Source organism: Parus major, chromosome 12, assembly GCF_001522545.3.
Source record: "Parus major isolate Abel chromosome 12, Parus_major1.1, whole genome shotgun sequence".
Lineage (NCBI taxonomy): Eukaryota > Metazoa > Chordata > Aves > Passeriformes > Paridae > Parus > Parus major.
The window spans coordinates 17,533,488-17,558,508 of NC_031781.1; the positions used below are offsets into that span (position 1 = coordinate 17,533,488).

Consider the following 25,021-nt stretch of genomic DNA (forward strand, 5'->3'; position numbering starts at 1 on the left):
AGCCTTGCTGGGATTTTGTTTCTGGGGCTGCCCCTGGGTCCCTGGAAGTGCCCAAGGCCAGGTTGGATGGGGCTTGGAGCAGCCTGGGACAGTGGAAGGGGTCCCTGCCCCATGGATGGGAGTGGAATGACCTTTAAGATCCCCTTCCCAACCAAACAATTCTGGGATTCTCTGTAAATTTATTGTGAGTTAAGACTTTACAAAAGGAAAGAGCAAATGGGTTTTCCATCAGCGCAACATTTCTCTTGTGAAAGGAAGAAAACCACATCAGCTCTCTGCTGCCATCCTTGCCTGTATCTCAGCCCCTTTTCACAGGTGCCATTTAACCAGTTCAAATCACTTTGCATAGGAATAAATCAATCTGAGAATGGAATGTCCATTACCACCTTTAATTAGGATTATTGGACAAGCTGCTGAGCCTTTTGGAAAAGAAAAATGTGGATCTTTACCAATCTAGAATTAAAAGAAATTTGCATTACAATTACAGGCACTTAACTGTCTGCAGTGCTTATTCTGGGGAATAATGCATTTCAAATTTTTCTGGAAATACAGAGGAGCTGCTGATTTCTCTCTCCCTGCTGCAGGGAACCAAGGGCTGGGAGAAGATGGCCTTTGCTAAAATATTGCAAAGGGGCCTCAGGACAGAGGAGACTATTTTCCTTCTCCTTATTTTGCTAGGTTACCTGCAGGGAAAAAAATATTCATTTTTATGTTCAGGGTGTTGTTGTATGCTCCAAATAAAAAATCCAAGCCTGGTTCTCTTAAAAATGTCACTCTAGGCAATTTTCTGCTGGACAGAGAACATCCTCAGACACCAAGGGGAAGTATGCTGGTGCCACCAGGGATTTATAACTTCAAGACATACATATATTTTTTCATGTTGGAAACACCTAACATGACAACGCCCAAGGTTCTCAAAAAGGCAGCAGGTACCAGGTGAGGACTTAAAGGGATTCAATGACCCAGATCAGAACTGATGCCTATTTTGCATTAAGTAATCAAGAGTCCATCTCACAACAAGAACAGACAGGAGAAAACTCCAGCTTCAATCCCAAACCTCAGCGCTGTTCTCAGTCACACATTTTACTGTTTTCTTTCTGTATCTACAACTACACAAAGGTCTGGGAGCATTTTGTTCTTTCAGGGTGACACAGAGGCAGGAGGAGATAACTGCAGGTTATCCAAATCTGTAACATCAGGATGTTCAGGTGGCAGGGGAAGAGAGGACTGTGGTAAAACAGCTCGACAGGAGGAAGCACGAGGTGGTGGAGCTTTGCAACTTCCTTAAGCTGCTTAACTCCAGATAAGGAGCTTATTCAACTTTCTTACCTCTGGAGAACATCCAGCAAGTGATGGCAAACAGTGCCCAGGTTAAGTTACACTTGGGACAGACACTTCAGCAGTCATTCCACCCTCTGCCCAAGGTAAGAAGCAAAAAACCCAAGTCCCCTCTCCAAAAACACCTGTCCAGAAGTCAGGTATGGTTTAGTAGAGGAGACAAGTTCCATGTTTGTCTTCCTGGATGTTTCTCCTGCGTGACTTGGGGAATGGCACAGTAAGCCCAGCTCCTGAGCCAGAGATAATTTCACATTTCTAAGTGGAGCCTGACTATGGAGAAGCTGCTTTGTGGTGGCACTTGAGAAAGCAGATCTTTAGAAACGAGTATGAACACTGCAGCCATTCCAGTCACCAAACACCCCTACTGAGGGCTGCCCAGTTCTTCATCTGAAAATGAACCTGGAAATCAACCCACACGGGCCTGCTCAAGGGCATTCATGGGACAGGACAGGAACAAGGTCAAAGCCTTAAGGATTTACAACAGCCTTGATTAAGTTCCATCCAAGCTGGGAACTGAATGAATAACAAACAGGAGAGAGACACTCCAGTCCTCTTGGCAGGTGTAAAAGAAAGTGTGAAAAAAGCTTGGAAAAGTCCTTTCTTTCATCTCAGTGTCTTCTGGAGAGGCACCAAAAGCCACCACCACCACTTGCAGTGGTGTCACACCCCAGGTCAGGGCTCAGCCAACACCACAGGGGTTCCCAGGGCTGTGCTTCTGAAGAGGATGGAGCATTTCCTCATCAAAGTCCAACTTATTGCAGCTGTTCTGCAGGAGGACCCATCTGCAGAACAACTTTCCAGTCTCCAAGTGCACCTGATGAAATGCTGGACCTTTCTGATTTGGGGATTTTAGTGTGTGAACCACAGATCTCTGGCAGGGAAGAACCTGCTACAGAAAAAAAAGTGCCAAGCAAAACCCACAATCTTTTATTCTAGGAGAAGAGAGCAGGAAACCCTACTTATCCTTCATTTAACAGCCACAGAAGAGCAGCACTGTTACATGTAACACCTCTTCTGTTTACATTTTAAGCTTATCGAGGAAAAGAGATGCTTGAGGAGACTATAAACCACAGCTTTTAAAGCATTAGAAGCACTGCTCTTTACCAGGGCCATAGCAATTTTTATTTTCTTCAGCAATACAATAGCAAAAATAGTCAATGTGAGATTCAAAATCAAATAGCTACAAAAATTGTAGTGAGAAATTGAAAAACTGCAAGATCTATAAACAGATTAAGCTCCACAACTAAAAGGAAAACTACCATGTGTATGCAACCACTTCAGGAACTGCATTTGATTCTGCAAACAGTTTGCCAGTCCTCTGTAAGGCTTCATTGCTTTTTCCACTATAATTTCAACAGGATTTTTAGACCAGGAAAGATGTGACAACACAATCAATGAGAGGAACAGTGCTGAGTGAGAATGCAGCCCCTCAAAAATGGGGGAAAAGAGGAAAATAACTCTGGTTTACATTAATTTAGCTCCTTCTAGGACAAAAGCTAACTCTTGCTCAGTCAAGAGTAGAAAAAGAAGTTAAAGCCCAAGAATGGGAAAGGGTTACACTCAGCAGCTGCTGCCCCTCATCTTGTCTGGAAGGAAAAACCCATTGAAGTGCATTTCCCCTGCAGGTAGGCAGTGATGGCACAGAACTCCTGGGGGCTGTGAATGCAGCCCTGGGCTAAGACAGGTCCAGGTAAACTGGAATTCAACACACAAATCTAAAGTTTTCAGCATGAATTTAGCCAGCCAGCTTCTAGCACATTCAGCAGGACGACATTAGGGTAAGTAAACCAAGGGACATCTTCCTTCTTTTAGGATCAGTGATGAGACCTTGAGTCTAAAACAACAAAACATTTTCTGTGGGGTGGGAAGCTCAGTGTGCAAACAGCTGCTTTTTGTCCAGCCCTGTCACACACAAACATAACCACTCTGCAGCATCAAGGAATCTTTATCCAAAGGAGGTGCACACTGCTAAAAACAGCAGTTTTTAAAATACTCAACTGATGCAGTTAAAGGGCTACAAACCATAGAAACCTGGGGTCTTCTGCTGATCTTAACAGTGGAGAGGAATGCACCTGTGTCAGGGTAGATGCTAATGGTGCTTCATCCTGTTTCTTTAGAACATTTGTTTTTAAAAAGTGAAAAAACAAAGTCACTGTTATTATTTAATTGTCCAGCAGTCTGTTCCTTGAGCACACAAATTTCAGAGGTAAAGAGGTGCTGCTGGTCAAGCAGTGACCTGGCAGAAATGTTCCCAATTACACCCTGCTCTGTAAATTACCCTGGCAAAGCAAACATGCATATACAGCCTTTTCTTTTTATTGTCATTTACAACCTACAGCAACACACTGGGCTGAGATGTTAAATAAATAACCCAGGGTGCTGCAGAGAGCTCTCCTCCCACTCTGCTTTGCCTACACAACAACCTGCACCACACTCGCAGCAGCAGGCACCAAAATTTTCCTCTGAAACAAAGAAAAAGTCATCACAGGAATGCTGATATTTTAGTCATGAGCTTTTGACGTGAAAACTGCACCACCCAGGATCACACTAAGGGCTATTATCTGCTCCAGCACCTCAGAAAAATCAAGTATCTCCCCCACTCTGGGAAAAACAGACCTTGTTTTCATGGGTTTAGAAACCAACTATGCTCTAGCAGCAGGACAGATGGACAGGTGGGACAGACACATCCAGGTGGCTGCACTGAGCTTTAAGAAGGCAGGATAAAATCAAAATATTTTGCAATATCCAGGGAAATAAACAGTGGTTTCTGCCACAACCATACCAGCTGAATCTGCTGGTTTCTCCCTATAAAATCCTCCACAGTAATACGTCATTAGAACAGTATTTTTCATCTTGCACATTTTACCAGGAATGCTAAGAGATGCCAACTTCAACAAATGGAATGTCTTCAAATGCAGAGATGCGTGATCCTTCTGCAAATGAACTATGAAAATCTGTATGCTTGCAAGCTGAACAGAATTTATCATTTACTGATCCACCCTGGATTGGATTAGACAGGAATTGCTCCTTATGTAGTCAAGTACTGCAGTACACTGGAAATTACTGTCCTGACCTCAGCACAAGCAAAAGGGATGCTGGACATGCTTCACATTAAGCCAGACTGTGGAAAACCAGTTGATTTTCCCCAGCAGTTTACTCCAGTGGGAGGTTTACAGCTACAAACAGCTGTAATTTATTGTATTTTACATTTCACAAAAGGCCTGAACATGTTGAGCAGTAATACTCTTCAGAATTGTCAAGGCCTATTGAAGTGAAATATGCTTCCCACATCAGGAACATGGCACTGTGATTTCAGCAGTGCCAGAAAAGCAGTAGGATTTTTTATTTTTTTTTAAAGAGTCAGTCACAAAAACAGGAATAGTGAGAGGAGCATTTTTAGAATAGTTAATAGCAGGGTAGCTCATTACTACTTATGATGTTGGTGGAAAAGGAATCTGGATTTAACCATAAATTTTCAATGAGGCTTAAACCAACTGTTTCAAAACTACAGTCAAATTCAAGATTTCTGACTTCTCTGTTAAAATTGAATGTACAAAGTGTGTCTTTCCTCAACTGTGTATCTCAAAACCAAAGGAACAGGATAGAGGAATAGATCCATAGGAATAGGAAGGAGAGCTGTCCATAGTGCTGTGTCCATCATCCCTCGCTCACAGAGCAGCTCTGGACTCCACAGCTCCCTCTGTGCACTAGACAAGTGACTTAGGAGGGTTAAAACCTGCTTTATTTAGTTTTCTTCGTTTAGACCCGGTGTGCAGGGACTAATCTGTAACAGCTGAAGGGGTTTAGCCATTCTGGACTCGTTCTGCAAATAAGCTGGGATGAGGAAAGCAGAGACAGCTGCTCACACACCTGGTGAGGGGCCTGCAGGAGCCCTGCTCCATCCTCAGCTGCTGGAATTGCAGCACATCAGGGAGCACAAGGTTCCCCAGGCTCTCAGGGAGGTTGGTGGCACTGTCTTGTAAGTCAGATTTCCCTTGCATGAAGATTTTTTTCAGCTCTTTCCTGCTCACACCTATTCACTCCTTGCCATCACAGCCAGCGCTTCCCCCTCAAACTGCAGCTCAGAAATGCTTTATCTGTATTTTCCAGCAACCAGGAACTGGCTGACAAAAAGAACCTCCCAGAACATCCCTGCTTTTCTCTTCCTTTTACCTGAACCACTTACTCAAAAAAAGCCTTTCACAGCCCACATGGCTGTGTCTGGTTTTCTGGAGCCCCCCAGCCTGGCAGCTCTGCAGTCCAGATTTTAAACACCCCATGATTCAGTCCAACACAGATAAAGTTCCTCCTGTGTGCAATCAGGATTAAGAAAAAAAAAAACTAAAATACATGTCCAGGTTTCAAATCCTGGCTGTTCCCATTAAATGAGTTTCTCCAGAAGAGCAGGAGCTGCAGGTGGGATTGGCCAGGGCTGAGCACAACTTCAGCAGCTCCCACTGCTGCTTCCCCCAGCTGGAAGTGCAACACCTTTGTCAGTTAATTATTCTTTATATTAATCAACAGATTAACTTTTCAGGAGAAGAATACCTGGTTGTTATAATTTAGGAAAAATTTCAACATCAGTTATGCCAAATGAAAGTATTACTTAAGAAATATTATTATACTTCATTACATTTAAAAAGTGAAACTTTAGGGGTATAAAACTAACTGCTCTTTAAAACTAAAGCCAGTGCTATAAACACTATGACCCGCATTTCAACTGGTATTTTTCTCACACCAAATTTCAACACACAGATTTTAACTTTACACTGATTAAATACCAAGCAACTCCATTATTCCATCAGCTGCCCACCACCCTCACTCTTCACTCAGTCAAGAAGACTGAGAATCCATAAGATTTTTGAACTCCTGCCACTTCCCCTCACTCTGTATCAAGTATTTTCTTTGTACTGGACAGCACATTAGAAAAAAAAATAAATCTATATACAGTAAATTTCACTTGACTGTAGTCAAACTTCAAAGGTTTTTTTTTCCCCCTTCCCACTTTTGTTGCCCTAACTGCTCTCCTGGATACACTTTTAAACAGAAGGCCATCAACTCTGATCTGGTTTTCATCAGTCAGTGGACAAGAGAACTGTGTGGCTTTTTGAGCTCTGAACCAGAAAAGTACTCCTCAGCTTATGCAAACTTGCAGCCTTTATTTAATCTTTTCCTGATTAAGACACATTACAAGGTATCACTGATAATGATTTAATTTTTTTCCTTGTAATTAATTTTCCTACACCACATCCTATCAATTGTGGACCATCAAATCTCCACTGAAAGGCCTGGGCTACAATTCTAAACAGCTTCACTAAATCAAAGGTGGAGATGTTGGCACAGGAGGGAACTACAGCTCTTCCAATTTCATTTCTCTGCATTCCAGTTGTTTTTCGATGGGATAATCACTGACTGAACTATCCCTGGTTTCACTGAGAGAGGGAAACTTCAGCTGTAGAGCTGTAAAACAAAACAACCAAACAAAAATACCTGGGAAAAGAATTGCTGCCACTGCAGATATATTTTAAGGACAGCAGCAACGGAGCACTAAGGCAAGTCCATTTCCAGAGCCAGTTCCTGTGGCACATTCCATTTTGAAGAACCAAAACATTAAGTTCCTAAACTTCTTCCAACAAAATTCAATTTCAGAGTATCCTGTCCTTTAATCCATCTTGACATCACCCATGCACAACAGGACCTCAAGCAATGCTTGCATCACACAAGACCCTTGAAAAAGTCACTTCTCATCACTTGTGTCTCCAGTAGTGCTCAATGTGCATCCATCCCAGGGGACTCTAATCCACTGTTCCCTGTTTCCCAACGAGCTGGGAGGTTATGGATCTGACAGCACAAGACAGACCTAGCTCCAAGTTCAGCACCAAGAAGGATGAAAAATTCCTTTACAGATGCACAAACTTCCCATTTTCCTTGATTTTCTAGTAAACCAAGAGCAGGCTTGTAATTATTTCTCAAGTCATCCAAAGTCAGGAGGGATGCTCACCTCCAGCCCCAGTCATTCCTCATCACTAACAACTTCCCTGTCCCTGCAGGCTTGCTGGCTCCTCAGACACTCCTCACACCGCTGTGAATGCACTAAAAATCTTGTTTGCAACTGCAGTTAATCTGTGTCTTCTGGTATCAAAGTAAATCCTGATAATCACTTCCATACATATAAAACCACTGGCTTATGTCACTTGTAAGACTTAGCCTCTTCCAGGAAGAAGAGTGAAAAGATTGAATCTATTTGCAGAAACCTCCCTTTGCTGTATCACAACAACATTAAGATGTGCTTGTGGTATTGCAATGGGAAAATTCCCACAAGAAACACCACAAGAATATAAACATAAACAACATCAAAGACAGCGAGGCTAGCTCAGGAAAAAACAAACAACCAAAACCACCGCCCCTGCACAAGTGGTTGGAAGCATTTGTTTGTGGGTGGAAACTCCAACAGAAGCATTATAGCAAAGTGACAGGAAAATATGGCATCGCTCCTTAGCTACGGTGACGTGATCTTTAGGGGTTTAAAGAACAAGTTGTTTTGGTAGGTCTGTATTTCACATCCAGCTCCAGGATTTGCAGGGTGTGCAGCCAGCTGGATGCACGCTCGGATTTCTGGACAAGACCCCAACTTAGGTCACCAGCACTGGAGCTGAGCGAGTGCCAAGAGCTACAGGAGTCACCACCCCACAACAGCTCCAAACCCCCAAAATCCAGTGGTTTAACTTGCTTAACACAGAAAAAAAACAAGCTTCAGATCACCTAGACAACCCCTACCTGTTCTATTCATTGAGGTGCCACCCACAAAACCCACTCTGGAAAAACCCCACAGCCATTGCCAGACCCTGTGCTCCAAGCAGCACCTCCCACTGCTTTATTCCCAGAAAATGCCACTGCTTCCAGCTCCAAACCTGCAGTTCATCCATCCCCTGCAGCGCAAGGCAACGCTACAGAAAGAGAGAGAAGGACAAGCAGCGCGGATGCTGCGGGAGCCCTGAGGAGCAGGGAAGAGCCAGCATGGCAGGACAGAGCTCACAGCACTCCGTGCCTTCACCTGCAGCCCAAATTTTGGCAAGAGTTAAACACCTTCACCAATCATTCCCCTCAAATGCTTTCACAAATGCATTTGCCACATTACTATGGGAAGTCTCTTGCATAATAAACAACTTTCTGGAACAATTCCACATGGGGTAGTAACACACTTTCAGTGCTTACAAGTTCAGTATTTCCATTCCTGATTTTAGTATTTTGTTCACAATTTCCCATATAGATTTACAAAATACGTCACTGATCAAGCCTGACGTGCAGCTTAAGCTAGAGTTCGAGTTTCTCTTGCAAAATACAGCAGTCAATACTTTGGAGAGTTTCTTGTCATTCATAAGGTCTTGGTACTGATTTTTGCACTCACAATAAAAGTACTGGCATTCTTTCCTCTCGTGTGAAACACTCACGTTGAGGACAGCTAAAAATCAGTGATGATTCTGTGCGTGTGGCAGTGGCACCAGTAAGGCTCCTGACTAACCAGTTCCCACCCAAAGCTATTGCTGGATCATTCCCCATCAGGAACGGGCTGATCTCCCTCCGACGCGTCCAACAAGATGCTGCTTTGGATTTGGGTTAAGCACAGCCAGGCAGCACGCCGGATCGGAACAAGGTCACGCATCAGGATGCTGGGGACACCAGCAGCTCGCACCCAGCCAGGTACGAACCTCGAACATAAAGTTACGAGGGGGAAGGCAGCTCAGCGGCTGGAGAAGGAGCAGCAGAGCCCTGCAGAGGCTGCTGCGGGGAGCGGAGGCAGCGGCTGTGCCGAGGCACCGCTGAAACTTCGCGGCCAGCTCGCTCTGCTCTGCCCCGGCTGACGGCAAAGTTCCGCGATCTCCAGCATTCCCTCAAACCCGAACGGCCCGAGGAACGGGCAGAAAGGGCGAAATTCTCATTGGAAAGGAAAAGGGAAAAGCTTTTCCACGAGCCTTCACTGGCACGGTGCGGGGGTTGTTTCAAAACCGACTCGCCAGATCCCCATCATCAGAGCTGGGGGCGAGCTCCCGTACGTGCCGTCTCGCATTTCAGACAATCAGCACTTAATTAAAAGCAAAGCCAGAGCCGCCCGGCTTTAGAACTCGAGCAACTCCAGACTCAGAACAATTCTAGGCGGGGAGAAAAGCGCAAAGCCCGTGCAAAGGCTCAGAACGCCGGCAGCCGCACGCTCCGGTGCCGCCAGAGCCGGAGCGCATCCCCAGCCCTCGGGGGAGCCACGGGCGCCTGGCGGAGCCCTCGCCCCCGGGACAGGCGGATGGGGGGACAGCAGCTCCCTGCAGGCAGGCGAGGAGCCTCGCAGATGCCAGCAGCAGAGGATCACCCAGGCGGGCAGCGGCACGTAGCGAGCGCCCGTGCCTGGCGCTGCATCCCCCGAGCCCGACAGGGACCCTCCCGCGGCACCGGAGCCGCCTCCGTGTCCCCGGCTCCCGCTCCCCCGGCCCGGCTGCCCCGAGGGATGCTCGGCGCTCCCCTCGGCCGCTGCCCAACTTTGTTCCCCGAAGTTGCCCACCTGCAGCCGAGCCTTTCCAGCCGCCGCAGCGCTGCCCTTCCCCGCGGAGCCAGCGCCGTAATCCTGCGGCTCCCGCGGCTCCCGGCGCCTCTTCTGGAGCGGCGCTGGCCGCGCTCCCGGCGGCGGGGCGGGCCCGGCGCGATCTCCCGCCCACCGCCCCTCACGGCTGCTCCCCGCCCCGGGGCCGGACAGCCCGGCACAGCCCGGCACAGTCCGATACACCGGCACAGGCTAATATACCGGCACAGTCCGATACACCGGCACAGGCTAATATACCGGCACAGCCCGATACAGCGGCACAGGCTAATACACCGGCACAGCCCGATGCAGCCCGGCCCAGCCCCTCCGGACACAGCGGGCCCGCTGGCGCCGGGGATGCTCCGCTGGCGGCGGCCGCGGTTCCCCCGAGAGCCCCGCTGGACCCATCCGCTCAGGGTGGATGCGCTGCCGGGGAAAGTTGAGGCGTTATGGCTTAAATAAAAACTCCATCTCGTTTCTGGGCTGGAAGCCCAGGGAAAGAGTCAGGTTCACGTAGGTCGCTGTGCAGGAGCCGGATGGAGGTTTTATTGGATCTGGCTCTGGCTGATCTCAGCATTAGAGCTGTGTGGTGTAATTAAGGCTGAGCAGAATTCCTTTAAGTCCTTTTTTTTTTTTTTTCGGTAGCAGATAGTACTAAATTTCCTGAGCCCGTATTATCTTCCAGCATCCCAGAGCACTATGAAGTGTGTGTTACAATAAAGTGTGCATTAGCTCCCTGTGCCTCGGCTGAAGTAGAATTTTGCCAGGGACTTTGTCTTCAGAGCCACAGTGAAGTGTTGATGTGAGTCAATCATAGCACCACAGAATGTTTGGGTGGAAAGAGACCTTAAATCCCATCCAGTGCCCCCCTGCCATAGCAGGGACACCTCCCATTGTCCCAGGCTGCTCCAAACCCTGTCCAACCTGGCCTTGGGCACTGCCAGGGATCCAGGGACAGCCCCAGCTGCTCTGGGAATTCTGTGCCAGGGCCTCCCACCCTCAAAGACAGGAATTTCTTCCCAATATCCTGTCTATCCCTGCTCCCTGGCACTGGGAGCCATTCCCTGTGTCCAGTCCCTCCAGCCCTTGGGAATTGTCTCTCTCCAGGTTTCCTGGGGCTCCTTCAGGCCCTGCAAGGCCACCCTGAGCTCAGCCCAAAGCTTCTCCTGTCCAGGCTGAACAATGGCAGCTGTGCCAGCCTTTCCTGCCAGCAGAGCTGCTCCATCCCTCTGCTCCTCCTGGAGCCTCCTCTGGGCTCTCTGCAGCAGCTCCAGGTCCCTCCTGTGCTGGGACCTTCCCAGAAGGGAGAAAGGACCTGATGGCTGTCCTTTTGTACACAGAGGTTCTGGGCAGGGTGGTGATGCTTTGCTGTCATGGCATAAGGAGGAAGGATGTGAGGAAAACAATTTGCTTCTTCAGCGAATAAGATTTAAGTCACTGCCACCTCCGCTTCCCTTTCTGTCCAGTTGTGTCATGAATTATTGAAATGTGCTGGCTGAGAAACAATGACATCTCCTCTGGGGACGGCAGAGACTTGACACAGCATCTGTTGACCCAGCCCTGGTGTCGGAGCCCTGACCTGAAGAGATGTCCTTACTTTTCCATGCATGTGCAGGTCTATAATTAAGAAATGTCCAGCACAGAAGTGTAGCCACTTCTGTAATGAAATGTGGCACTGGTCTGAGGAAGGGATGTCAAAAAATAAATTATCTCAGGAAAACAAGATGCATTTTTAATTGGCAGAGTGTGATCAAATGGGACTCGTAGAGATGATAGAATTACAGGGATTTAATGAGTTACCATGGGCTGAGCACAGAGATTTGTACCAGCAAGGTCCAGCTCAGCCCTGGCACAGAGCAGGAGGCTGTTCTCAGCCTGTTTGGAGCTGATGTAGCACAGTCTGATAACTCCAGCACATCTCTGAAACCCCACTTTGGGCTTTTGTCTGGAAAATAATATTAACTTTCCGTTATCCTTGCACAAAGCCTTAGCTAGGACTGGGGTAAAGCCTTAATTCCCCAGCAAGCCCCAGCTCAGGCAGGAGCGTGGTGGCTCTGAACTCCTCCATGGGGCAGTGGCCGAGCAGGGGGCAGGAGAAAACCCCAAATACAGATTTGGCCTCCTCAGAGCTCTGCTGGTCACGTACTCACAACACCCGAGTCTTGGGAGAGCTGACAAGGTCAGGGACCTGTGGCACAGCTCTCCACATGGAAATAGCAGCTTTAGCTGTGCAAGGCCAGCAGGAGAAGGATAGCCTGTATTTTTATGCTTGACCAACCACAGAGGCTGTTCAAATTTTGAAAATGCATCCTGCAGCTTGCCTTGCCTGGTGTCCTTTGTCACCTCCAGCCCAGCCCCGTCTTTGGACTCCTTTGGCCAACTTATATATTTTTTTCAATTTCAGTTAAGTCAAGGACTTCAAATTCCTATCTTAGGTATCCAAGTTAGGCCACATAAAATATGGTTTTATTTTAAGTTTGTCAGAGAGGCACTTTATGAGATTGTGAGGTTGAAAAGATGACTCTAATCTTTAAGATGACAAGTTAAAAAGGACAAACCCCACTCTTCCCCTCACTTATTTTCCAGCAGCCCAGGCATGCAGAAATAGTGGGTTTGTAAGTACTTTTGCTGTATTCATTTCAGAAAACACAGCAAAGCTGCAGTATCACCACACACTTACTGAAGGGAAGCAATTTGCAGACACTGAATTCTCTGAGGTTACCTGGAACGTTTTCACACAGCCCCTGAGCCTGTGCTGCCCTTCTGCCATCTGGGGCTTCTGAACCCACTGCAATATTCACATTCAATAATAACAACTTAATTGCCAGTCTCATGCTCCTTCCAGCTAATGATTTTTTTTTTCATTTCCACTTGTCATTCAGACATCACTGTCGACAGCTCTCTAAAATTACATGTGAAGAGCAGCAATGCTTCTACTCTAGTGTTGTCTAATTAATGTTCCCTAAGAATTAAAGTGGGAAAAAAAACCCTGCACAGGTGTAAGCAGGTACATGAAGATCACATTTAAACTTCCCAATTAATAATTTGTTTTTAAGACCTGGGTTAACCCTGTCCATCCTGATGGCAGCTGGTGTAGACCTAAACTATCAGCTGAACTCTTGTTCCTATTAGCTGCACCCTCTCACTGCTCTCTGCTTTAGTTGCTGTGTCCACTTGCAAGCAATTTTTACATGTTGATGTTTTCACCACATGGATTGCCTGTATAACTTTTGTGTCCTGCTTTGACAAACCTAGTTTTTCAAATTTTAGATGGGAATTTAGCCACCAGTAACAAGCAGACTCAGACACACCGTAAATTCCTCCAGAAAAAAAATCAATCAGTGCTTTTCTCCCAGCTGCTTCAGCTTTTGAAGAGTTTCTCTTACTACTGGCACTTAACTCACCTCAAGCTTAAGCTGAACTTGGTTTGTAAAACATCTCTAGGACATTGCCAAAGTGAGATCTTGTCAATGGGACTCAGTGGACCATTAGTCTGGTCTTACCACTGACAATCACTATCAGTTTCAATTAACTGATACAGCCACGAGAAAGTAGAATATTAAAAATAAATTTAAAACCTGTTGAAAATTTAGTTTTCAGTCCTTCTAGGTGTAAAGGTTAGACCAGCCCACCTTTTCCAATCACACTTCCAGGCATAGTAGTGTCAATGGCAAAAATATATGCACAAATTACAGGAAACTTTGGATGCAGTTAAATTAGTATAAAATTAACTCTTTGCAGTTATACTTATGGGATTCTTATTTAAAGAAAAGTGCTTGATGTCAATTTAATCTTCCTAATTTTTAAGTGACGCTTCCCTCCTTAAGCTGACACTGATACCAATTAATCTGAGGCCTTGATCTGCAGGCACAGTTAAGAGATTGTGCATGTCTTTCAAGAGTGAGGTCAGCTGTAACAACTGAGTTTTGGGTTTTTTTAATGTCTGCATCACCAGCCAAGGGGAGATTCCTTGGTGTGGTGGTGCCCCGGGATAAGCTGCATTCATTGCCTTGCCTGGGCTGTGCTCACCAACGTCCTTGGTGTGGTGGTGCCCCGGGATAAGCTGCATTCATTGCCTTGCCTGGGCTGTGCTCACCAACGCTGACCCCACCACCAGCCATGCTCCTCGTGCCCATGGCCAGCTGGATTTTGCCCCCACTTTGGATAATCCTGCTCTCCACAGGCCTTATCTTAAAATAATTTATCTTAAAATTTATCTTAAAATTGGCTTTATCTTAAAATAATTCTGTTCTCAGAAGCAGCCAGCCCAGCTCTGGTCCAATTTCACTGAATTCAATGGTAACACTTCTTTTGGCATCAAACCCAATTGATTAAATCACCAAGCATCTTAAAATTCCCATTTCATTGCCTCCATGAGCTGCTGCTGCTGGTGCTAATAAACAGAGAGTGCAACTGGTGTTGGGAGCAGCAGGAGGGAAGGGCCGGAAGGGGAAGGCTTAATGAGAGGCCCTGTCTGTATTAAGGAAATTAATTCTGTGGCTGGATTAAAGTGCAGCACTGGCAGGCTCACTTTGCTCTGATGGAGTCTGCTTTAAGGGTTCACACCTCTGTAATAACCCCAGAGGTGTTCTGTGGATGCAAATGTCCCTAAAGCAGGCAGGACCTGCAGCAGGCCGCAGTGACTGTTCCAAAACCCATCAAAGAAAGTGGATTATGTGCAATTGTGCTGGAGAGCACCGCACAGAAAGGAAATGATAATAGGAAGGTTAAGTGCCCAGCGAGTGCAAACTGATATACAATATCTTGAAATCACAGAGAAAGAAAATTAAAATGGGGAAATGATTTCACTTATAGGTAGATGGAGGCATAAAAGCAATCTGTGAACTCGGGAGGGAGAGCAATGAGAGTGGTGCTGTCAGATGTGCAGCCTTTTGCCCATTAGACAGAAGTGATTGAAGGCTAATTCCAATAAACAGGCAATTTTAGTTTTGTCGTTATTTCAGGGTTGTTTTTTTTGACTCTGCTTTTGTGTGTCATTGAAATATTTGTGTATTAATAGCTACTCATTTTAATAGCATTACAGTAATTTGAACATCTGCAGCTACCAGGCATTAAAATACGATCACTCCCCTATATTTCAAGTTATTTTTGCAGTACTTCTGCCTGATTTTGTCACACCCATTAAAATGCAAGGGATGAGTTCTTATCATTACCCATTAACTGGCAACCTTGAGCTGAAGTGTTCAGCAGGATGCCTGGAGGCCTGGCCAGCAATTCAGTGGAAGGCAGAGACATTTTATGGCTGTCCTGGAAGTTGAGTGATGGGCTGTGTAACTTTCCTAATCAAATCCAATTAAACACAAAATTATATTCCCACCACCCCTGCCATCCTTTGTTCCAACAAATTGCCTGATGTACTATTCAAGTTTGCTAAATAGGGAAGATTTTCTAAGTGAGAGGTTTTAATTCCACCAAAATTAGTTTATTAAAGAAGTGAGATATTTTGTTTAGAGTGTTGAGGAGCTCTCACAGGGCAGGAGGCTCTCTCTGGAGGAGAAATGACTCCTCTCCTAAGCTCAAACTGACTTTTCAGGAGATGAACCCACAAAGGATAAATTAATCAAAAAAATAACTCTGAATTTGCTGTTCAGGAGGTGAAGACAGAAACCAAAGCACAGGAAACCACTGCCAGTAAAATGTGTTTGGTAAATATCTGACCAGCAAAGAAATACTCCTGAAAAGTGCTCTGAAATGTGATCCCTGGCACTGTCATGCCAAGGAGGAGAGGAGGAAGCTCAGCCTCACAGGGATTTTTCATTCTACTCCAAAGAGTTCAACTCATATGTTTAAAGTGATTTCTGTAATGGGACAGTATTTACTTGCAAAGATGAAACAGGATTTTAGTCTTTTCCAAAGCTTTCCTTCCTAGCTGGAGAATTCATGGCAGCCAAACATCAGGAGCTGTGTTCATCCCTTCAGCCATTTCTTACACAGCACCTCTCATGCAGCCAAGGAGTAATTCTGCAGAACTTCAAAAATCATCTGACACTTTGAATATTAATATAATAAAGTAGGATCAGGCTTCAGCATTATGCAGTTTCATTCATGAGTTAGCTCAGGCATCCCAAACATGGCTGAGGGGAAGAAAAGGTAAATGCATTTAATCCTTTGCCAGCAGGATTAGATGCAGCCAGATAAAACAAGGAGCATAAATAACAGTGACCTGGAAAGGAACAAAATGAAAACCAGCCTACCTGAGAGATAAATAAGGCAAAAAAGGGCTCCAGGAGCTTGGATTTGGTGAAGTATTTCAGCCACTATTTACATTTGTCTCCATGAAAGCACACGCCTTAATTCCTGCCCAGGTTAAGAATACTTCCCTAAATCAAATATTAATAATTTTGAGATCTACAAATACCCTGATGGGAAAACTCTGCATCAGTAATGAATACAAATGACCCTGTGCAAATGTCTTTGAGCAGGAAAAATAAAGAAAACAGCATGTCAGTGACCTCCAGCCAGAATGTTCCTGCAGCTCAGCGTGAGGGCACTTGTGAACCTTAACACATTGAAAGCAGGCTTTAGAATACTTGGAGAATGTTAAAATAAAAGGAAGATTGTAAGAGAATTCAAGTTGGCAGTATATTATTTCCCCAGTCCCTGCTGTTGATCCTTCTTCTGCCCCTCTGCCAAACACCAATTCCATCCATGGCTGGCAATTTTCCACGTTCTTCAATAATTCTGTCAAACTTTCCTTGACAGCAGAGTGCAGATTGGCTGGAAGATAACATCTCTAATTTCAGCATTAGAATCAATCCAATATCAGGTTTTCTACTCACTGAAACCCTGCCTGGAGCTGGCTCCAAAAATTTAGAGATGTTGGCCAGAAAGTGGAAGAAAACAAGTTACTGTTTTTTGCTGTGTTTTATTAAACTTTGTCCCAATGGATGCTCTTTCTTTTAATTAATTTTTCCTTTACAATTCCAGGTAAGCTATTAATCTATTGACTTGAGGATTTTTCAAAGCCTTTCCAGAAATAAACTCTGGGATGAAAGGATCCTAAGCTATGCATGAAAAGTAGAACTGCTGTTTTGTCATTTTCAAGCCCATGGTTTATCCCGAGCCTCTCTAATTCCCTTTACATGGATGTCAGATGGAATAATACAATGAAAAATTACCCCAAGATTTTGTTTCCCATTGCAGAGGTGATTTGTACAGAAAGTTTACCAAGTTTTTATATAAAATTTGATTAAAAAGTCACAAACATTCCAACTCCTATTATTCAAAAGTAGCAAATTAATGGGGGTTTGGGTTTAAATTAACACTGGTTTTATTCTATTCATGCACTTCCATCTCATTATCTTTCATTCCCTTAATCCCATTGCCCAAAAATTTGCTATCTAGTAGTGAACTTGACAGAAACACTTTGGAATGCAAAATCATTTAAATAACATTCTTTTTGCTATTAGAAGTGCCTGGGTAATACAGGAAAATGCCACAAAATTTTCATTATTGGAAATAGATGTGTTTTTTTTTTTCCCTATGAATTTTTAAATTGCCTCTATTATGGCCCACTGTGTATAAAATAAATGTGATTTAAACAGTTGTGCCCTCTACTGGCATAAAGAAAATCATGAAAAAAAGAAAGAAATCCCTTGTCTCCAGATGTTGTACAAAAACACAGTGCCCAAATCAACTTTTTGTTGTTCCTTGGGGTTTTTTTAATTATGTTTTAGTCACATTTTAAGACTGGATTATTTTCATCATTAAATCTTAGCACATTAATTGCTTACAGATATAATTTTTTTAAAATAAAATGTGTTTACACTGTTAAGAAAGTATAAAAAGGCTTTGCCATAGAAGAATATGATGGTGGGGAGAGTTTGTTTACACAGTTAAGAATAGCTTAATTTTTATGAGACTTTTAAGAGCTGTGCTATCAGAGACCATGAGAACTAAGCCGTGTGACAAAGTCCTTTATGAAGTTCAGAGCAACTTTGGAGGATTCATTTTAAAGTAAATCTGTAGGAGTTGATGCATAATGTGAATTTGGATATAGAATTTCATGTCATACAGGGGAATCAAGACCTCACCCTCTGCTGAAACCCTTCTAATCAACCCTTCACCTCCCATTTAGAACAAGACTCGATTTTCTGTCCTATCCCCCCCTGTTGCAGTTGTCAACTGGCGTTAAAGTAGAATAACAAGAAACAAAACCATCCCCTTTGGTGAGGAACTCACACGCTGCAACTTCCCAGCATGGGCAGGATTAGTCACGGATGCTAATTGCAATCCTAATTGGCAGATTTATGCCATAATATGAAATCCATTCAGCACAGTGGCAATAATGGTCATATCTAAAATAGCTGTGGGGAGCAGCCCCGCGCTGGGAGTCGGCTCCATGATTTTCTTCCAGCCTGTAGGAACACATCAGATCCCTCATTTGTCACCCTTTGTAAAATGTAGTTACAGACTGCAGATTAAATGGATACCAGACCACACGGATCAGAGAAGGAAAAAAATAATTACATCCCAGAAAACTCAATAATCAGCAGATGAAGGGGCCAGTGTACTCCTGCCCCTTCCTTTGGCTCCAGCATTCTCCCTCTAGAGAGGAAAGTTTGTTTACCAGCAGAATCCAAATCACTGCTCACAGAATTAAGTTGTAATGTCCCCTCTAAGTGGCTTTATTCGTAAGGACCTGCATCTGGAGATGAGGTGGGTACAAAGCACAGGGTCGGCCTTCAGAAGTCTCAGGCTGCTATTAAGGGCTTCATTGCCACAGAAAACAACGCTGCCCAAATGAGCTGTAATCACACAGGAAAGCAGAGGATGGACTTCTGCTTACAGCACAATTCTTTCTGCCAACTTCTCCGTGCTGAATTGTGAACTGTGTCACAGTAGAAGTAAATATTAGTGTCTCAGGTGTGACTGTTGCTTGGAACTGCTGTGTGTTTCAAAGGCATTTAGCTTTATGGCAGAACCTTTCTCTGGACCAAAAAACAATCCCTTAATACTCTAGGTTAGGAATCTACTGTGTGTCTTTGCTGAATCAGTGGAAAGCAGAATAATTATTTATTTTTTTGTATCACAGGAATATGTCAGAGAAGAAAACCAATTCTATTGCCATGATCATCTCCACCCTGAGCCTGGTAACCAAACTCTCGACCTTCGGCAGCTGTTGCAAACAAGTTCATTCCTTGTTCCTGCCATGAGCTGCATGGGGCAGCTTGGGCTTCACTAAGTGGACTCCAGCTTATTAATTGGTTACAACAATTAGCCAGAGTGCCCAGGGTTTGATGGCCCTTGGTTACATCTTGGTCAATCATAGATTTCCTTCCACTTCATCCACACACCAGAGCTGGTTCCCCATCCCTCTGCCCAGCTCTTTGTCTCTGGCACAATCCCAGCCCACTGTGAAACAAGAATGGAAAGAACTTCCCTTCCTTCCTCATTTTGTTGAAATCAGGCATTTTCTGTGGTTGTGACTCCCATGGTGGGAATGCAGGTGAAGGACATCTGAGAGGGAAGTGAAGTGGCCTGGCCCTGACAGGGAGAGAGGGATCGAGCTGGATCCTTCCCCGAAATTCCCTGGTGTGATAAATTAGCCACAGTGCTTTACTCTTCTGACTTCACCACAGGAGCAGCTCCCAGACTCAGAGAGAACAGAGTCACCCCACAGAGCCACCTGTGAGGGGACCTTTCTATATTTCCTTCCTCCTATATTGTGATTTGAACTCACCCTGTGGTGGAGCTGCAGCTGAACCAGCCCCAGTCCCACTCACATGGTCAGTGCTGGGCTGTGACAGCTGCTGGGGCAGCTCCTCAGAGCACAAACCCCTCAAGGGAGCTCAGATAAGCCCAAATCTACAAGCAAAACGACAAGGTCGCATTCTGTGACCACCCAGACCTCAGAGATGATTGTGGGAAGCAGTGCTGGATTATCTGAGCAGCCTGGGGCACTGACCTGCGCCTTGGGTGAGCTTTGAGGCTCCTGGGGGAACACCTGGAGATGGCAAATCTTGGGATGTGTCACAGCATCTTCAGGCACAGTGTCATCTGTGACTGGTAAAACTTGATCTCTAAGAACTTCATTCAGCTGCTCACCTCTCTGCAGCTTGCTTTCTCCTCTTTTGTCTGGCCCTTGGTTTATAATTCTTTCCCTCTCTGCTGCTGTGATTTTGCTGTTATGGGAACTTTGCAGAAGAGAAAAACAAACAGATCAGTGTTTGATGTTGCGCTTTCTGTTTAGAAGTTTGTTTTCCTTTCTTCTTCCATTGCATCAATATTAACATGTTGATTCATAAGCCAAATAAATAAAGGCTATAAATACATTATTTCTGTTTTGTTTTTTAAATTGTGAAACCTCAAAGTTACAGTTCCCACAGCAACTGCACAATGTGCACATACATTAAAGGCAGGGATATTGGCACCCAAGGCAGCGATCAAATATGCATGAGGGACTTATTTACACATGAGGACCATGCAAGTTTGAAATCCCAGAATCAAGAAGCACCTTGGATCTATCCCTGATGCTCTGTTGGGAAGAAAAATCTGAATGTGTTGGTCCTTGTGGGCAAAGGGGAACTGGAACTTTCCCTGTGCAGGAGTGCTTATGGATAATGGGGTGGTGGTGCCTTTACCAGAGTTCAGATGCTGTGGACAAAGTAATTACTGTAATTAGTTGAAATCCACAGCCAGAAGGTGTCATAACAACCAAAGCATTATGAACAGAAATCATTGTTCACAGTCCTGACGATCCTTAAATGCTTTGAAAGATTTTCTCCCAGTTTAATTGAACAGGAGTGAAGAGTATGCTCATTTCCAAATTCTGTATCTTTTGCCATCAATGAGTTGGTTTAATCCTGGTTCCTGGTCCTCTACCAACTACTGCTTAATCCAATTTTACTTTTCTTGGTCATGAATTCAGCATTTGAGTCCCTACTCTTGCCCAGCACTGGGATCTCAGTTTGTACTTCTCTGATGTTCTTCTCTGGGCCTTGCCATTTTAAACCTGGGTTTTCCAACAGTGCAAGCTGTGCTGGCATTTCACCCCTAGCCAGGAATTTGGGCATCTCCCCCAGCAACAGTGTTGCTTGGTAATCCAACATGTGCCTCCTGCTTAGGAGGAACAGCCCAGAGAGCCCAGATCTCTGAGAGGTGCCCTGAGAGGAGATAGAATTCAGATTTAAAAATGTAACAGGATTGATTATCTTCTATTCCATGGTCTATTATCACAAATAATAGAGGCTGTAGGCATCAGATTTCAGTGATAAAAAGAGAAGCAACGTGTCAAGTGACTGAATTCTTGGTGCCATTAATCTCTTACAATCTAGTAATTAAAAGGAACTGGAGGATTGCAGGATTTGAAAGGATGAGCCATTAGCATGCTTAACTATAAGCAGCTGGATATTTTATAGGCAAAACTGGGCGAGTGTAGATGAGTTTTTAGGCCTTTGCAGGCCATCTCAGCTGCTCTGGCAGCTCTCCTCCAGAACACGCACCGGAGAGAGGATTTATGACCCAGAGGAGAGCACTGTCCTCAAGTGTCACCTTGAACCTGCTCATACGGATGGGCTTCTGCATCCTCATCCATATCCCTTACACTCAGCATCAACATGTGCCACGTTTTGTGAGGATACAAGAGCCTGGTGTCTGTTTCTGTAGAGAATGCATCAGATTTGTTTTGATAGAAATAAGAGTGATTAGCATAAATTTACCTTACCACAGGGACGACATTTGAAAGCAGTTGTATCAAAGCACCATCATTTTAGTGGAGCAAGTTTGTGCTGCACTGTGAAAGATGCCTTTTAAAATGCTTTTATTTCTCTGAAAAGCAGCAGGAATTGCCAGGCAGATAATTTTTCAAAAATGTTCCAGGATTTCTTATGGATATTAATTTCTGTTTAAGCCTCTCCAAACTTTGGCAGAAAGACAAGTTTCATTTTTCTCTAACAATTCCTTTAGTTCTGCAGATGTTGTAGCCAGATTGGCAATAAATTTTGCTGGAACAGTTAACTCAACTTAGGGAAAAGTGCTGTTATTTAATATTCTGTTTCTGTCTTACCTTTTGAACCTTAATTTATAGGTGGTGTCTTTTATAGCTACCATTCCATATAAGTCTGCAAAACTTATTAGATTATTATGTTCTCTGCCAACAAGAATCTGATTGTTTTTCTAAATAAATATCTCCAGAAGCGTGAGCACTATATATGGTGCAAAGGGAAAAGTCCATTTTATGTCCCATTTCCAAATGGAAACACGTGTTTTGATTACACCTCTCTAATTTCCACCAGTCTGTTTCTGTCTCCCCTTTATTGACCTGATTAAAAGCTTACTGGAATGAGTGGGAAATCAAACCTCTCGTTGACTTAAGTGGCTTCAAAGCAATTTTCAAATAGTTGCTTCACATTTGTTCCTTATTACGCTTGAGAAAAGCTTTGCTTTCCTCCATTCTCCATTTTGCCTTGCCTAAAGATCAGGAATCTGTCTTTGCTCTTTCATAACCCCAGACATCTGCACTAGTAACCATCCATGAAGTGCAACAGTTCACTCTTGGTTCAGAAAAAGACCTGACTGCCAAACATGTTTGATATTCCTGTGCAATGGAGTGTGGCCTTCACCCTGGGCAGCAGCCGGGCTCTGCAAGGTCACTTTTGGCTCTTTTGGGAGCACTGCACAGGAATTGCCTTTTTTTTTCTCTCCTCCCCCCATTCAGCAGAAAATCTAATCAGAGATTTTGGTCCTGTGTTCCACTGACTGTCAGGGGTTCCTGTGTGACTTCTCAAAGCGATTAAGGAAACCAAACCTGCCCCCAGTTAGTCCAAATTCCCTGTACTGGGCTCTGCACGCTGGCTGGGATGCATTCAGGAGCCCCACAGATCCCCAAATCTCTGTCCTGGCTGCAGTCTTCCTGCCTGGCCCTGCAGGAGCATTTCCTTGGCATTTTCCCTGGGCTGGTGCCCAGCTGATGGAGTGATGGTATTTAAGCTGCCAGTTTTGGCAGCTGTTTTCTGTAATTCAGAGACAGGCTCTGAGTTTGGGGTTACAGGTATTTGACCAGCAGCAATTCAAGATGACAGGAGATGGCTGGAATTGTACAATAATGCCCATGACAACTAACATTTTCAAAGAGACAGCAGAACTTCATCTACAAAACGTGCTCAGCTTCAGTGGCTGGGTTTGCTGCAGCACCTGGACTTGCCATGAGCTCAGGGAATTTTGTTTTGCTTCAGTACCTTGGGAAGGACAGAATCTATTCCAAACATCGAGAAATTCCATTCTTTCTGCAGGCAAAGCAATCAATCCTTTTACATCCCAGATCAATTTCTGCTGGCTGAGGAAATCCCTGGGAATTTCCCTGTTGTGTGAAGGATGCAGAGTGAGGATCATGCTGGAGGTCACACACAACCAGGTGTTACAATCTGGCTGACAACCCTACAAGAGTGGTCCCTCCCTCACTCTTTACTTTCATGGGTGGGGACTTCATTTTATCCAGTTTAGGAGCTTTTTCTCCCTTCTCTTCCCTTCCCTCTACTCAGCCCTGGACCAGCTCTGTGATCCTCAGGTGCTCTGACTCCTCCATGATGCACCAGCCATTGGAGTCCAGCTTTATTTATTCTGAGCATCTCTTTTTGCTGCACCTCTTCTCCTTCCTGCCAGGCTGTTGGATATCCCAAGTGACTGTACAGCCCCAGGGCACAGTGGTCAGCTGAAATTCAGTTTTGCCTGAAGGTCAGGATGTATCCAATGCTCAGGATATTAAGATTGTGAGCATTCTTGGGATGAATATGCTTAGAAGTGAATTTGGAGGTTTGCATTCAGCGATTGCTCTCAGAGTTACCAGCAAAAGCTCACTCAAGAGGAAACAGCACACACCAATAAGTATAAACAAACTCCAGCCCTTGGAAATGAGGGGATAAAAGAGCCTCAGTGCTGCTCCAGTCCCTGGCAATCCTGACTGCTGAGGCTCAAAAAAGAGCAGCTTCCCACCTAAAATACTCCTTTGTTCTCACAGGGATTTAGGGAAGCTTCCATGCAGATTCTGCACTGGAGCCACTGTTCTTCCTTGCAAATTTCATAAAGTTGTTTTAGAAAAGCCAAGAGAAGAACAAGGCAAGGTTTTTTCTGTGGGCAGATCGCTTTCTGTTGCACCACAGTGAAATGGCTGGCACTCAGTTGGAGCTAAATTAATAAACTCCTTTATGATGGCTCGAAGTTACGACTGCTGTATTGAGGAGCAGACAGATAATTGGAGTGGTCAGAGTTGTATCTGCAGTGCTGGGAAATTGATATAATAATTCTGGACCAAAAATTGTCTATATAGAGAAGAAGGCATGAGCATATGCATAATATATCTTCTAGAATTCTGCCAAGACCTCTAGTGAATTGGACTGGGAGTTAATAAACTGTTAAATAAAATACCCATGACAAGGAAAAAAAAATTCATTAACTAGGCTTATTGACAGCTTCCCTGATAAGGTAAACAACAGTCTATAATCATTAACAGCTCGTGCAGAGATCTGCATGGGCTTGCTGATATGAGTTCTAATAGAGCTATGGAGAAGGAATTACAAACACAGGCAGAAAGGACATCGTTCTCATGTGTCACTTTTTATGGTGTAGATTTGTATTTTGATTCCTTTCACAGTGAAGGTTGCTAAGAGTTATAGCTGTCTGAGGGTCAACAAATTTCACAAAGAACTGGTCCCTTCCATCTGCCTGAAACAATCCCAGAACCTTGAGCTCTGAAATTCGTGACACCCCCATGGAAAAGTATCATTTGCTGTGATTTATTCTGGCAGGTACATTATTGGGTGCATGTAAACCAGGACAGATGGCTGTGCAGGAGAGGGGCAGAAGGAGCTCCAAATCACACTTTTGGAAACTTTTCTCGGCATGGTGTATCAGGAGCAGAGAAGAGCAGAGCCTTTCATGGGGTGAGGTATCACCAGCCAAGGTGAGTCCATCACTGCTGGCTCTCCCAGCAGAGCGTGCCCAACCCCTCTGCCAAACCTGCACACCAGGCTCTCCATCGGGTTCCTAAAGGCCTTAACAACATAATAAGTGTGAGTGCACAGAGAGCAGAAATACCAAATATTAATGTGGTATCACTTCAGCCTCTTCTCTTTCATTACTTTGCCCTTCGAGGCT

The 25,021-nt window shown here is 44.6% G+C and overlaps 1 protein-coding gene across 1 annotated transcript in view; it reads right to left on the reverse strand.

Moving 5' to 3' along the window:
* LOC107210404 (contactin-3) overlaps nucleotides 1-10,015 on the reverse strand; it is a 92,850-nt gene extending 82,835 nt beyond the window's left edge. The window contains exon 1 of the mRNA XM_015641192.1: nucleotides 9,890-10,015. The gene's annotated coding sequence lies outside the window, so the exon portion shown is untranslated. The remainder of the gene's footprint in view (nucleotides 1-9,889) is intronic.
* Nucleotides 10,016-25,021: the final 15,006 nt, after the last annotated feature.